This window comes from Eurytemora carolleeae, unplaced genomic scaffold (assembly GCF_000591075.1).
Source record: "Eurytemora carolleeae unplaced genomic scaffold, Eaff_2.0 scaffold43, whole genome shotgun sequence".
Classification (NCBI taxonomy): domain Eukaryota; kingdom Metazoa; phylum Arthropoda; class Copepoda; order Calanoida; family Temoridae; genus Eurytemora; species Eurytemora carolleeae.
The window spans coordinates 566524-583680 of record NW_019396029.1 but is presented as its reverse complement, the minus strand read 5'-3'; the positions used below and the strand labels follow the sequence as shown (position 1 = coordinate 583680).

At 31.1% G+C, this 17157-nt stretch overlaps 1 long non-coding RNA gene across 1 annotated transcript; it reads left to right on the top strand.

The window, feature by feature from the left end:
* Window positions 1–4935: 4935 nt before the first annotated feature.
* On the top strand, window positions 4936–16629 carry LOC111695304 (uncharacterized). Its single transcript, XR_002763838.1, has 3 exons — window positions 4936–5054; window positions 14817–14892; window positions 16480–16629. It is a non-coding gene; the product is annotated as an uncharacterized LOC111695304 (long non-coding RNA).
* Window positions 16630–17157: the final 528 nt, after the last annotated feature.

The window sequence follows — 17157 nt, the reverse complement described above, 5'->3', positions numbered from 1 at the left end:
CCCCTCGTTGTTAGTCATATTATATTTATATTTATGTATATCAGAGGGCCGGGGGGAGGGGGGGTATCTATATTTATTATTCTTCTCTTGTCATGAAAATGATTACCAAATACCTATTATAAATATGTATGTGAAGAAGTGCTGTATCCAATGGTTTAGAACGGGTGAACATTAGACCAGATGTCAGATTGTTCGAAACATATTTATTCAATATTCAATATCATAAATTCTTATTTGATCCCGTTAAGAGTCTTAGAGAAGGTTTTTCTTTCTGTTTTTTTCAGTAATTTTATCTTCAATTATCTATTTCTCTCCTTTGAGCTTTTCATTTTGTCCACTTCCCTCTGGTGATCTTTTTTCTTTGTCCCCCTTGTTTCTTGTCCCCCCCCCTCTCCCTCTTTTTCACAGTGCTATCCATGGAAGCCTGGATAAAAGAATAATACTTGAATATTATTTGTTAAAGTACTTGAATTAAATACTTGATAAATACTTGAATTAAAGGACAATGTTGATAAGCAAACGTAATTTCAAACTCACTTTGATATTAGATTCTGGTTCGTTGGTTCATCCTATTCTATTCAACCAGTTCCTTTTCTTTTATTTCAAACTTTGATATTAGATTCTGGTTCATCCTATTCTATTCAACCAGTTCCTTTTCAAACTTTGATATTAGATTCTGGTTCATCCTATTCTATTCAACCAGTTCCTTTTCTTTTATTTCAAACTTTGATATTAGATTCTGGTTCATCCTATTCTATTCAACCAGTTCCTTTTCTTTTATTTCAATTATTTTCAAAGTGTCTTTTATCTGTCCGGGCTATTCTACTGTTGTAAAATGTACAAGCTGTAACAAAAATTTCATCATCAGGTAAGAGGAGGCCTTTTTTTCTTTGTCTCAAAATGGTGTTTACGTTTAAAAACATCAAAAAAGAATCCTAACAGCTTTAAAGAGGTATGAGGCAAAACTTTTTTGTTAATTTAACTTTATAGCACGATAATTACTTTATAGCATGTTTACTATGAAATTCACGATGAATTGAGGAATAATGATAAAGTACACAATAGTTTCAAAAAAAGATAAATAATAAATTATACAAATATTTGTCGTTTCAGACATCTTAGATTAAACCAAGCAGAGAAGGGTTAAACGTTAAACCAACTAAAAAGTTGTTACCTCTGGACAGGAGCAGATACAGGGGGGTGGCGGGTGGACATTCGCCACCCCCTGACAGATTCAGGGAGGGGCGTAGCCCCTCCTGAGATTTCGAGGCAAAAAATGTTCCCAATTTTATAAATCATATGTGTTTTTCAATTTCAAGCTTTTTTTATTTAATGGAAATCTTGACTTTCTTTTCTTCAGTTTAATTTAAAAATCACCTACAACAAGTAAATGTTATTGTTAACGATAAATTTAGAATTAGAAATTTGTAAGAAACTAGGCTTAAGTTATAATATTGTTCATATCTAGTAATGTTCCTTAATCAATACTCATTTATCAAAATTGTAATATTGTTCCTAATTTTGATGCATTCAAGTATAACTAGTAATTTCTTTTTGTTTTTAAATTGCTAATGTTCCTATTATTGTTCCTGTTCCTAATACTGTGTCCGACCCAACTTAAATCCCTGTCCTAATCCAATATTTTTGTTCCTAATTCCTGAACAATCTTTTTATTGTTCCTAATCCATTATTTTTGTTTTTAATTCCTGAACAATCTTTTTATTGTTCTTAAATCCATGTCCTAATCCTTTATTTTTGTTCCTAATTCCTGAACAATCTTTTAATTGTTCCTAAATCCATGTCCTAATCATTTATTTTTGTTCCTAATTCCTGAACAATCTTTTAATTGTTCCTAAATTCCTGTTCTAATCCGTTAATTTTGTTCCTTAAAGTTAAAAATCTAGTTTTTTAGTCTTTAGTCATTAATTTTGACTCTTTTTGAGTCTTTTAAGTCAAAAAAACGATTTGTTGTTCCTAATTATTAATTTTTTTGTTCCTAAAAAATCTTGCCCCCCCCTCACTTAAATCCTGTATCCGCCCCTGCCTCTGGAGCTATAATTTTGTTAATGTTGTATAATATGGGTTCTGATTACTACCCTTGTTTACTCTCATTTATCTGTTTTCCTTTGAACAAGATTAAAACCTAGTTTATTCAGGGGTTTAACCTAGTTCTTTATCTTATCAGTTTTAGTGGTGGGGTCTGAGGTGAAAATAAAACAAACTCCCCTCATTAAACTTCTATATAGAAATGTGGCGAAAGATAATCGATGACTATAGGTTGTAATATCTGAATGATTTGTTTGAAATTAAATTGATTTTTACGGTCTTAGTGGTGTGTTGTAATTTTNCCCCCCCCCCCCCATCTTCCGGTAAATAGGAAAACTGAGTTTTCTTCTCTTTCCTTTAATTTGACAAAAGAATTGCACAATGCTGTATTCTGATCAAATAATTGTCTAAACTGTGACCTAAAGCTACATTCCTGTCAGTTATGTCGCCTCAAACATGTCAAAATCTGAGTTTAGAACTTTTGTATAGTCAATCCCTTCAGGAAGTACTAATCCGTATCATATGTATTCTGACAATTAAAAGTCATTCATTTTAGATAGAACTAAAGGATCCAATCAATCAGAACCCCAAAAAATCTATTGTTTGCCATTGAGAGCTTAGCTGCCTTTCGCGGATTAGGTATACTTCGCTTCCCGCCTTTGATATCTCACGCTGTTTTGGCGATATCTTAAAATTTGTTCCTGGCTTGGGTAGCGTCGAAATTTCATGTTGAAAAATAAAATCTCAGAAATTTGTAAAATATAATGGTGTGGATTTATATATTTCTATTCCGAAATGTAGAACTGTATTTTGTTGCCACTGTATGTAATATAATAGGATCATTTAACTTAATTCTTATTTGCTGTATCAAGATTGTTGTAAATAAAAAGCCAGAAAATAGACGAAAAATCTGCAAACAATAAAGATTTTAAAACAACAAAGTTATTAACTAAAATGTGACGGCTAGATTTTTTTTGTAGGCGCCAAATTGTGTCTATATTTCTGACTCAGAAATGGAAAGATAGAAATTAATGAGAAAAAAAATAATACAAATCAAAAAAAATTTATATAATTTATATTGTCCTAAATATACTGCGTCAAAATTAATTTTTGTCCTCTTCCTTAGTGCTTATTGTTTCGCGTCAAGTTTGTTGGCTCGAAAATGAAAAGTTAGGAAAAACTGTCGTAAAAAGTTGACAAAAATCAGTAAAATTAGGAAAAGAAATATTTCTAACCTATGTAAATATTTTCTAAAAAAGCGGTGGGTGAAGGTCCGGTGTAAAACATTAAGTTTTTTATTGCTTTGCGTCAGCAGGATTGGAGTCATGAAACAACATTATTCAGAATAAAATGGAGACAAATTTTAAAATCACATAAAACCACCCAACGGAGGAAAATTGTGTGAGTTTTATAAATACCGTAAATAAAAGAGAAACATTTTGTTTACATTTTAACATAGCAACATGTTACCTCATTTTATTGTCTTGTATCAACAAATGAGAATCAGCAAAAACTGTCCAAAACTAAACGGAATTCGGATACAGGTTTATGTGTTGAAATATTTAATAGACTTGAAGTTTTTAATATTCCGAAAAATGTTTAATTTGATGATTAGATTAGTAAACTTTTTTTTGGGGGGTTGTTTTCATGGATTAGTTGAGGATGATTAATCCTTCTGAAACTTTATATCAGCAAATTATTTGTGTAAAAACTTTCTTTAAATAGTTCGGTTCATTGAGGCAAGAGGGGGGTGTTGTGTGGAAAGAGGGGTGTTGGGTGGAGAGGGGGAAGGGGGGAAGGTTGAGTGGGGGGGGGGGTTGGCGTTAAGGGGATTAAAAAATGCTAAGGGGGGAGTATACAGTACAGTGTGTGTGTGATCCTTTATTGATTATAGAATCTGTATCATCTATCTATCTATCTCTATATATCTAGCTATCTACCAATCTATCTATCTATTCATCTTTCTGTCTAACCATCCTTCTATCTATATTTGTTTTCTACCCATCTAATCGTTTAGTTATGTATTTATATTAGTTCATCCATCCCTCTATATAATCTATCTATTTATGCATCTAACAATAATTATATATATTCTACCCATCTAACTGTATGATATGTCTATCTATTTATCTATCTATCTATCTATCTATCTATCAATGTATATTTCTATTTCTATTTCTATCTATATCTGTTTGTCTATCTATCTATCTATCTATCTATCTATCTTTCTATTTCTATCTTTATCTGTTTTTCTATCCATCCATCCCTGTAATCTATCTATCTATGCATCTAGCAACTATCTCTCTGACACACCACTATTTGTTTGGTTATCCACTAACAAATCTCAATATATATCTGCAACAGACACTCTATCTGTGTATATATAATACATAAATCTATATCTTTGTAGAAGAATATCATAATAAGGATATGGATTACTTGTCTCAAACTCTAGTTTTTCATCTTTATATCTTTGAAACCTGATATTTCAAACTTTTTATCTAACAGAATTCAGAGTTTTAAATATATAAGATTTACGACACATGGTTTTAAAGATATAAGGAGTAGAATATTAGAATATAATATCTTTATAATTAATATATGTTTTACTGCATTCATTAAGTTCTGTTGTGTTTAGACACTTAATTTGTTAAAGTTTGTCTGATGCATGTTTGTGTTCGTAAGTGTTTGTCTGCTGATATATCTGGGTTAGCTTGCTCCCATCCCTATCAAGAATTTAAAAACCTATCAGGTGTTAAATGTTACTCATATGAGGGTGAGCATAGCAGGGGTGCCTTTCCTCCTGGAGGGCCCTCCCCCCCAGGGCCTACCCCCCCCCCCCCCCCCCAGGTGAGAGGCGGTGTTCTCTAGTCCCATACTGCGGTACTTCCAGTCTCTCCAATTCCTTCTCCGGGATCGGAGCTAAACAGTGAGAAATCTGAACCCTGCCGGGTTCCAACCCAATCCTAGATATCCGTGATTGCAATTCATCCTCCCCTTAAAACTAGGTTTTCATCTATACTTGATTAAAATACAAAACTAAAAATTTTGTTCTGTTTAAAAAAAAAATTCCCTCATGACCATAGGTTCAAACATAGGGCTTTTTTACATTTTGGTCGACTTGAATAGGTTGATGGTAAATTAGGATACATTTGTAATAATTGTCAATTAATATAAGATCTGAAGAAGTTCTCTGCAAATTTGAATCACGTGATATTTTGCATGCAGACAATCTGCAGTTCTGAAAGTCGCGTAGATACAAAATATTAGAATCTTTATATTTAAATCTGACCTCTCATATTTTTGTTTAATGTGATTATCATTAATTTTACAATGACACTAATATTTAATATTTTGTCACATGACTACTATCTAAAAAATGCATCAATCAAAACTTTTAAAATTCAGAAAAAAAAATATGAGAAAAAAACTGAAAAGAATTTTTTTTAACAAATTTAAAAAAGAAAGCAAAAATTATTTTATGAATTCTACAATTTTAATAATATGACAAGTTGTTAGAATTGTGCCAGTCAAAATATTCTTCCTGCGTCAACAACATGGATTAGTGTGCATTGCTGTTGTTACAGATATTTATGCATCCAAAGACTCAAGTCATATTTTCGACATAGATGTCAAATTTATATTTTCTGTTCTAAAAATGTTTACGCATTGCAGTCTGTCCGCAGGCTAGGATAACTGGATAAAAAACTGTATTGACATTATAGATTAACAGATATTTATTAATTTACACAACTGTGTTATTTTTGTGAAACATAAGTTTATACAAATGGTCAAACAAAAACTCTTTTCACTTATTTATTTTTATTTTTAATGTAAAGGAAAAGTGTTCCTTTGTGAAACATAAGTTTATACAAATGGTCAAACAAAAACTCTATTCACTTATTTATTTTTCTTTTTAATGTAAAGGAAAAGTGTTCCTTTGTGAAACACAAGTTTATACAAATGGTCAAACAAAAACTCTATTCACTTATTTATTTTTCTTTTTAATGTAAAGGAAAAGTGTTCCTTTGTGAAAACATTACATTATAAGCTGACATGAAGAAAGAAAAAACAATATTTCCTTTTTGTATTATCATAATTGATATTTATGCATACAAAGAATTGATTGCTGTCAGAATATTTTTCTTTCCTGGCATACAATGTCAACATGGAAAAATAAAAATATGAGGTGTTCAGGTGGAGAAAGGGGGGAGGGGAAGGGAGGAAGTTGTAAGATTGCATCTTAGATTCTTACTCCCTTGGTTTTACATTGATCAGACACCGTAACAGGATTACACTAAGGTGTAGATCATGTACTTGTATCCTGTACCCAGGAATAGATCATGTACTTGTATCCTGTACCCAGGTGTAGATCATGTACTTGAATTCTGTACTCAGGTATAGATCATGTACTTGTACGCTGTACCCAGGTGTACTATACACTACTTGTACTTCTATTCTGTACCCAGGTGTAGATCATGTACTTGTTCTCTGTACCCAGGTATAAATCATGTACTTGTACACTGTACCCTGGTGTATATCATGTTCGTGTACTCTGTACCAATGTTAAAATTATGTACAATTTGACAAAAAAATACCACCTTCAATTTTGATCACGAACTTTAATTTGAACACAAACCTCTTTGTTCTTCCGTCATTATCATTTCATTTTTTTCGGCTCCCTTGGTTGTATGTAGTACAAGTGTTATATTTCAAATTAGTGTTTGATTCTCTTTTTACGCATTGATATAGTATTCTTCAGATCTGAATAGTACTCCAGTTACATAATAGTTGAGAGGGGGGGGTAGAAGGTGTTCTGCAAAGTAATTTATCCAAAAATATGACGTAATCTTGTCAAGAAACCTTAGTATTTCATAGCTTTCTTTATTTATATAATTTTCGGGAATTGAGTCGTCGCCACAAAATCTTATGTTGTAATCCCTATTTCTTTGCAACCTTATTGTGTAAACCTTTAATATTTCAAAATTACATCCAAATACGGGAATTTTTCTATATAAAGAGCTGAAAAATGTCAATAAAACATTACTTTGCAAATATGCAAATTGCAGAAAAATTCGCATTAGGAAAAAGTGCTGACATATAGAAAAATGTTCGTCTTAATGAACTCTTTCAGAATCTCAAAAAAATTACATGGGATTTTTTTATCTCCTAGAGATCCTTCAAGCACACTGTGTACTTACCTGTACTTATTTAGATTTCTATTTAATTTCTATTGTTTTCTACCTTCCTACCCAATAATCTATCTATCTATACCTTAATAATTTTTTCCAACTAAAGTTTCATAATCTTAAATTATCACCGATTCTATAAGTCAGACGTACTGTAAGCGTGATTTCAAAGATCACAATGACCGATTCACAACGGTACCCTTAAAAGCTTTGTATGATCTAGTACGATTTATGGTTATAATTTCCAAAACTTAAAATTTACTATTGGGGTTTCTCTACAAAAGTGACTTGCGCATTTCTACTGCAAGAAAACAATAGGAATTATTAAACCTATGAAAGCGAGAATATGTTGTACATTATATTATCATATAAAGAGAATATGTTGTACATTATATTATCATATAAAGAGAATATGTTGTACATTATATTATCATATAAAGAGAATATGTTGTACATTATATTATTATATAAAGGTTTCACTGTTACAGTTGTATAACGTGCATTGAAAACATTACAATTGCAGAGGATTACTTAAAATTACACTTACAGTCCCTTTAAATTGGAAACCTACACCATACGCCCCATCCCCCACCCCCTACATCCCCCCCTTCATTCCCCATATTTTCAATATCTTGATGTCAACATGCTTAGGACTGGTGGTGAAAGGAACCCATGAGTAAGATTGAATATGAATGATGATCCGAAAATAATAGATTTTACTTCACAAGCATAAACATATTCATAAGAACGTAACGAAATCATTTCGTAGTAAACTATTGTTATGTATATTAGGAGGGGTGTATATTGTATAAGTGTATGAGACATTAATTAACTCATTTTGTTACAGTTCCTCTAAGCTGAAAACTTTTTAATTGTGCATAATGCATATCGAGATCAATGCTTTATCTCCTCTTTTGGTTATCCATAAGATTAGTTTAATCAATAGTTTGTATCCAGGAAAGTTTATAAAATTCAACCTATCAGAGTAGTGGCAGAATTCTGAACAGCAAACTAGAAACAGGAAAATTTTTAATTTTGTGCGCCATTTAATGAGAGAACGGATTAAGCAGAAATCAATAGTGTACATAGTGTATTTTCAGATTAAGCGATCGGTATTGTGAGTACCCAATTATAAAGTGTTCAGAGGCCGAATTTAAAGAATTTAAGTCGCGGCTTAAATCCGCCAAAACCCGGTTTTAAATGAGCGCCGGCTTAAATCTTGAAACATTTGATACAATTTAAGTAAAACTAACCATAATAAAGCCGCGGCTTAAATTTAAACCGCGGCTAAAATTCATAAATTTCGGCCTCAGTTCTAAAGGGATATCCCCTCTCACTTCTTTAGTAATGTGAACCTGTGAGAAGATTACTGCGTAATATCTTTATATAAACGCATCTTATCCGGCCCACAGTGTCCGATACTAGATACTAGAGATATGATGTAAAATATTAAATATAGGTTAGTGTGCAAACAAGAGTATCCTGGTAAACATACACGTAACATATGTAGACCTGGCGTTAATAAAATATATATTTTATATCTGAAGAAAACTTCTCATATAAAGCGCCGAGTTATTTTGTTATTTTATTGCTTATATTTTAATTATACGCGTAACATCCCTTTAATATAAATATTATACGTATTAATCATAAATATTTAGATAACTTCTGCTTAAATAACTCTATGGCATCCTCCAAATATGAGAAAAAATTACATTGTAAAATAACTACATATTGAAGAAAATCAACAAACAATGTTTTCTTTCTATTTATAGGATTTGTAGTAAAAAACTTGAAATTTTATTTTTATTTCTAATTTACTCCCTCCCGTCTGTACAGGTCTTCATGCCCCTAGTTTCTATATCTTATGTTCCATCTGTAAAAGGATCATTTTTTTAAGTATAGCTTTCGGCAATCCACATTTTTACAGGGTTATATATCATGCCCTTTCCCTTACTATCTTTACACATTTTTACTCATTATAAGAAAAATGTTTTAAGGGCTAATTGCCTTTTTTGACGAAAAATATTAAACCCTGTAATTTAGACCTAGCTGTACAACTTAATTGTCCCATTGTTTTCTTAATCCCTGGTTACTCAGCTAATAATACAGTGTTACAGGTTACTAATCCCAAGTATTATATTGTTTTCTTAATCCCTGGTTACTCAGCTAATAATACAGAGCTTCATTAAAATCATTAAATATCATTAACTTCTTATAGTTTTTTCCAGTTAGGCCGAACCAGGGAATAAGAATAAAGAGAAGGGAAATTGTACCGACTTGACTTGAGAAAGCCTATGCCTGTGCATTCGGGTACCTTAATGTAGCTTACGGTCAAGAAAAGATTTTAAAGGAACTGCAAGCTTAATTGTCCGATTCACCATGGTACCCCTAAAAGCTTTAACTGATTAAGATTATATATTAATGTTTATAATTTTGAAAAAACGATATTTTCAATGGTGGTTCTCTACTAACGTATACATAACGACAGGGGTCAGTTTCTGTCTGTTTTGGGGCGTAAATTACTGTGCTAAACACTAGATGGGGTTAGTGTAATACAAATAATAAATGTATATACCATCACTAATATAGTATATAGACATATATTGTGCCGAGAAATGTAATAATCTGAGGACATTTATCCTTATCTTAATGGTTGTCGATATATCTACATATACAGAGCTAAAATAAAAAGGAAAAGTAGTCTTTTCTGCTCAAACCAAGCATAAAAGCCATCTTACTCGTTTTTATGTTATTATTATTTTATGTCGTTGACAATCCTAATAAATTGTAATTATTAGTTTAAAAAGTACATATGTTTTACTCAGTGCTTAGGATCCATTTAATTTTGATGCGGATCCGGATCCTGGATCCGCACTGGAAAAAATGGATCCAGATCCAGGTCATTTCCTTAAGATTTACTGAATTTTTTTAACAAAAAATAATTTTCAAATATTTTGTTTTATTTCTTTCGCTTATTTCTATCCTAAAACTTGATGAACCATTCAGAAATGAGGACATTTTTATAGTTCTCTTTTTTCAAAAGTTCAGATCTCGGAATAAAAAAGTTTTTTTTTGCCTTTTTTGGTTGATATTTTACCCCTTGGATCCGGATCCAGGAAGCCAAAATCTTCCGGATCCTAAGCGCTGGACTTTTACTTTTTATGCTGCAGTAAAATTCTGATATTAATTTAAATGGAAACCCAAGATATTTTAGAACTAATATTTTCATGTATGGAGTATGCAATGTCACGATTTAGATTAAAAACAATATAAGTTTTCTAAATCTTTTTTTCTTAAAATGGCTTAACCATTGTTAACTATTAGTTGATATTATTTTCTTTACGATTATTTTGTGATATGAAAAAAAGTCCGCATAATCTTTTATAAAGCCAAAATCATGCGAAGTAATGATTACTTTATTAGTTTAGTGTTTAACTTCTTATTTGAATCCTAAACCACTGGGTGACCTCGCACTCACAGGGTCCTTTGGATTATCTATTTTCTAGTTTCTTCTATCTTTCATCAAAGCCAAAATTGATGGCTACACTGTTTTTCCTTACTCAAACTTTTACAAGTTTCTTTGTAAGTACTTGCGACAAATATCTTGGAGACTTTCTTTCTGTAGATTTCCTTGTGTTTAATCATATTTTGGCCTGATCCTACTAGGTTGGCTGGTTCCTGCCTGAGGACGGGTTTGCCAGGAATTTTCATCTCTCTCTTTATATCTTCAGACCTGTCTCCGCATAAATCACTTCAGTTCTTCTNGGTAGAGATGGCTCGTTTTGTTCAAGGTTTTTTTTTTACTTGGCTCGACAATAATTTTTAATGTCTTTTTTATTACAAAAAGAAAATGTGTCTTTGCCACAAATTATTTTTCTAATCCCTATATCTTTGTATTCTGAAAGTATAAATCTTTGATATTTCTAACTGAGATTATTTGATCTAAATATTTTAATAATATTAATATCTTGTATGGAAATGAAACCCATTTGTGCAGATGCCAAAATAAATCAGACTCGAACTATAGTTCCTTTACTATATTATTACATTGCACAACATTTTAACGATTTTTCTTTAAACTTGCTTTGGTCAATATATTTTAGTAAAAAATATTTTACAATAAATTTTATTTTATTTATTTATAAAACATTTTATTTTACTTTTCCTTGTTTATTTTTTTAGTTTTACTCCTTTTATAATCCCATTTATATAAAAAACTGTATCCCCACTTCCCAACTTTTATTGACCTTTTGTCATATAATATTTATTTTCCATTANCCGCCTTAGTCTATCTAACTCCGTACGGACCGAGTTTTCCTATTTTTATCAAATTTTGCGATGCTTCAACACCAAAAAAACGTTTTAAAAAATCAAATATTTTTTTTTCTGAAAGAGAAATTTTAAGTAACCCTATATTAACAGTTACATGCCCTATTCTGTGTACCCTTCTATTAGCAAAAATTAACCTGCGGATATATAAAGGCAGAGATAAAGAAGGATATTGTCATAATTTAACATGTGAATGCAACGCTTGAAATTACGAGGACAGTTTCAACGATTAAGATGTGATTCACCCTGTAGAATAAACTTTGTTGTTCCCCCTGTATTTGCTCTCACCCTGTAGGATAAACTTTTTTGTCCACCCTGTATTTGCTCTCACCCTGTAGGATAAACTTTGTTGTCCCCCCTGTATTTGCTCTCACCCTGTAGGATAAACTTTGTTGTCCCCCCTGTATTTCCTCTCACCCTGTAGGATAAACTTTGTTGTCCCCCCTGTATTTGCTCTCAAAATGTCTGGGTAAAGATTGGTTTACTTAATCCCTGCAAATATTTACAAGCTCTTACAGTCTCTGGAAAAAAGATAAAAAAAAATAATTAAGAATTTTATACATTCGGGGTCATGCAAAATTAGCAAAAATGATTACTAATTATGTTGAGAAAACCCCAGGTTTGGTTTGTTTTCCTCTGAAATGAATTTTGCAATTATATTTGCATAAACCGCATAGATTATCTCTAAATCCTTGAATTTATTGATTGTTTAAAGAATCTACAGAAAATATCGGTAAATTGTAGGAAATATTATTTTTGCAGTTTTTTCTCTTTATTTGAAATAATTATTTTAGATTTTCTCTGTATTTTTGTTGTGCAAGGAAGAGTTTAAGTTAATCTGAGAAAATGTTCAATATGTTTTCATATTTTCAGCTTTCCCATGAGATATTATACAGTTCTACATAATATATGTACATTTCATTATTACTTCTTTTCCATAACTTCTACTTCCTCCCTCTACAAAAGCCATAAAAAATCCTGTGAGGTTATTTTTCATCCCCCCTTCCCTTCACTCCCTTCACAAATTTATTTTGGGTAGTTTTGAGTTTTAAGTTTTGGGGAAACAAATAGTTTTCGAAAAAGATCATTTTATTCGTTTTTTGCGATCTTTTATTCTTTTAGATTTAAAAATTTTAATTTTTATTCTATTTTGTCCATTCCTTATTTACCCTTTTCAGATAAATCAGATCCTTATGTTAATTAATTTAATTATCCATGGATAGTTAAACACCCCCCCCCCCCCTTAGCTTCCTTTGATATTCACAGTAATTAAACATTAAGGGTAGACATTGGATATTCTATCCTTTCATACGGAACTAAGATACGCTTATGGATGCATAATTTCTGCTACTCTTTCCATGTTTTAGTCTCTATAACACAAACTTTCTTACAGAATTAAAACTTTTTATCTAAAATTTAGTGTTTATGATGGTCCACATTTTTCAAAATATATTTCGGTCAAGGTTTACTCTCTCCAATTCTAACGATATAATAACAATAAATAAAGAGCAATATTAAAAAATGTTAAAATGTCACAAGAATTAAACAAACATAACTTTTTTGAATGAATTGTCAGATAAAAAAAAACATTTTTTTTTTAAACATCCTCTCCTTTTTTTGTTTCTATCTTCAATTGTACATATTTTATCTATTTCTTTCTCTCTCTCTCTTTTTCTCATGCACTTCAACTATTGAATTTGATTTTCCTCGAAAAGTATAAATGTGCCCGAACTGTGGGAAAGGTTTTTTCTAAGCGTGTTGAATTTATATATATATAGAACAGTTCTATAGACTATATAAAACACGTTTGAGATTATTCTAACTCTCTTCTGATTGGTTGTATTTGCTAATACCTACCAACAACAATAATTCCCAGAATAAGAGAACCGTGTATGTTTAGTACTTATGGAATTCTATCAAAGTGTTCAATTGATCGTATAGTGTATATATGCTCCGCTATCAAAGTGTTCAATTGATCGAATAGTGTATATATGCTCCGGTACTAAAGGGACTGTAAAGGCAATTTCAAGTGACCCTCTATGCAAAGATAGCAATGTCCGATCTCCAACGGTAACCTTTAAACCTTTATCTGATTAGTAATGTGGCAGATATTTTCGTTTTTCTAGGTTTAAAAGTGTTTAATTCTGATAATATCACTTCTGTAGAGAAACCACCAAGGAAACACAATCAGTTTTCAAACATGGATCACTAATTAAAATTCGATCAAACAAATCTTTAAAAGGTACCGCTGTGAATCAGGCATTGCCTTCTTTTCATAGAGGGTCACTTGAAATACGCTTACAGTCCCTTTAATGATGAGATTAGGAACCCTGCTCCACCTTACAGATAACCTTGGATAGTTGGATACATGTTTAGTACTACCTAGAGATAACATTAGATAATTAAATTCATATCTTATGTTTGATATCTTTAAATAATTGTAAGATATTTAGTTAGACAGCATTTCATTTGAATGAGGTTAATTTTAATAAGGTTACATTAAAATATGAGGAGATAGCTGAAAAGCAATTTTTTTCAGCAATTTTGTTTTTTATTTTTAATGATAACCTTCTTGATCTCTAAAGATATAATTGCCTTGCCATTAACGATTCTTAATTTTCAAGAATTAGAGGAAATTTGGATTTAAGACTTTATCTTTTTTGCATCAACTGTTACTAGATGAGAAAATTTTTTAAATGTGTTTTTTTAAAGCTTTTTGTTAAATAAGCTGAATAGTCGCCATAAAATAAATCCCCATGTATTAGCAACCTGAAGGTTTACAATTTTTTATTTTTTTATTGTATGGTTCATGAACTAATGGAGGAAGGTGGGTGCTAAAGAAAATATATTTAAAGGTTTCTTGGTTACATCATAGAACTCTATCACTTACACCACATGTACCCATCCTCCGTTCTTGATACACTCAACCACAATACTTAAACTTTTTCATAAAAACACAACTTTTTTAATGGGGGGGGGGGAATAATAATATAATCATGCAAAAAAATGAGAATGGAGATAATATTTTTAACAGATAAAAATAATTTTTTGGTGCTACACATTTTATATAAGCGAAGCTGATAGGGTACGAAAAATTCAGTGAAATATATAAGCCCCTACCCCTCTCATGAAAGACTCAAAAAAATAATTAGATAGAAATTATCTATAATTATCTTACAGATAATTATAGATGCAAACTCACCCCCTTTCCCTATTACTCAAAAAACGAGTATGGATGTGACTGCGTAGAATGAACCAGGGAGCTTGAACCCACGTAGAGCCTTCGGAAAATGGGTTCAATTGCTGAACTACTGAGAAACGATTGGTAAAACTATATTCTAAACAAATTGTTAACAATTAAGTATATTATTTTTATTATCAGAACAAGCTAGAGGTTGGTTTTACCAGCGTATTGATTTCTTTTACTGCGTAAATGTTCCCTAAATTTATTCCGTAAAATACTGCGTCGAAAATTCATTTCACAATCTAATTTAGCGTAAAAATGGCTTTCCACCTTGCAACTTTAATTTAAAAATAATTTTATTTCGTAATAAAGTAAGTTTACTATTTATTGTTCTTAAAGAAACAAAAAAGAGTAAATCTAATCACAATCGAATATTTTCCACATTAAATTCTCTGGTTTCCAAGTTATTTTTACAAAAATGGTATTTTTAGTAATATGTCATTGTTATTCATCTATTATTCTATTTTTTAACGTCCTTGATATCATTCCTTGACATATATTTCAACCTTGATTAGGTTCTTCTATATCTTTAATATCTACCTTTAAAGGAACCAGTTCTACCATTAGCCAACAGTTTAGTTAGCAATCTCTTCTTTGTCCCTGTCAAAGTTGACATGGTGAACTGAATTTTTTGACAGGGAGGGAGGGGGGGTGTTCAGTTCAGTTCAGTTCAGTTCAGTTCAGTTCAGTTCAGTTCAGTTCAGTTCAGTTCAGTTCAGTTCAGTTCAGTTCAGTTCAGTTCTGAACAGGACAGTACTGTTCAGAACTTAACAGTGCAGTGCAGTGCAGAACAGTGCGATCTGAACAGTACAGTTTAGTGCACTGCACTAAATCTTAGTAACTATACAATACAGCATGTGCTTTTATTGCATTATCTGTAAAAGTTTTACATTTTTCATTGAGGATAAACTTTAAGGTACAAAACTAGAATAAAATTGATTTACCCTGTAAATGTACTAATTGATGACAGCTATAGGAATACATTACGTATATAGGTTTATCTACATATTAAATGTTTAATTATTTAATTTGTATTTAAATTACTGCAGAATATGGTTGAATAAATGATATAATTATACAACTAATAAATATAATCTGCACAACTTCCAGATCTTTATATAAACTCAGATCAAGTTTTTAAAAAAAATCTGAAAAAATCTTTAATTGTACTAAATTATTCAATGTTTTAATATTTCGTGACGGAAACAATTTGAACTGATCCATTATATATCAATTGATTGATTGATCGATAATTGATCGGTGATTGATCGAAGATTGATTGATTGATGATTGATTATTTAATGATTGATTATTGATTGATTAATTCATTCATCCTGCCTTCATTGTCTTATTGATTCATAGATTCATTGATTCATTAATTCATTGATTCATTGATTCATTGATTCATTGATTCATTGATTCATTGATTCATTGATTCATTGATTCATTGATTCATCGGTTCATTGGTTCATTGGTTCATTGGTTCATTGGTTCATTGATTCATTGATTCATTGATTCATTGATTCATCTAGTAACTGGTTCATTGATGCATTGATTCATTGATTCATTAATTCAGTAATTTATTGATTCGTCGATTCATCGTATTCATTGTTAAATCGTTTATTTGTCGATTGATTGATTGATTGATTGATTGATATGTATATCTAGGGTAAGGTGTCAGGAGGAGATGATGAAGATGTCGAGTACCCTGGTGGAAACCGTCTCCATCAACTACGAGGACTTCAACGAGTCCTTCTTAACCTGCGGAACCTGTTTATGTAAGTATTTATTTATCTACAGGGGGGCCCATAAATCTGTGGAATAGGAGGACTACTGTAAGGCTAAAGTTAGTTCAATGAACATAAAACACAACAATTGTACAGTGTCTACAGACCCATTTTTTATATCAATACTATTTGCTTTATAACAGTTGCATCAAAAACAAATAAGATTGCTGGGATGTCGTCGTCCTTTTCCACAGTAGCTGACAGTCAGAGTCAATAAACATAAGATTTGTTTACTTGAGGGTATAATAAATTTGTTTGTTTTTTATCTACCCTTTGATTGTAAAATGTCATAACGATGTAAAATTGAATCTTCCCAACCTTGCTCTTGAATTGTAGAATTATCTTCCACTTTTTTTATTTTTTGTAATTAATAAACTTAAATTCTTCATTACTTGATAAAGAATATGGCGGTTGACCGCAGGTTGTCAATTTTTAGTTAAATGATATCATGTTAATCGGATCTTAGAGAAAGGTTGGAAAGTCTCACATTAAAAGATTCATTTTAGATATCTAAGTGATAAAGTTCTAATGTTTATCGAGCCTCGTCTAATATTTTAAG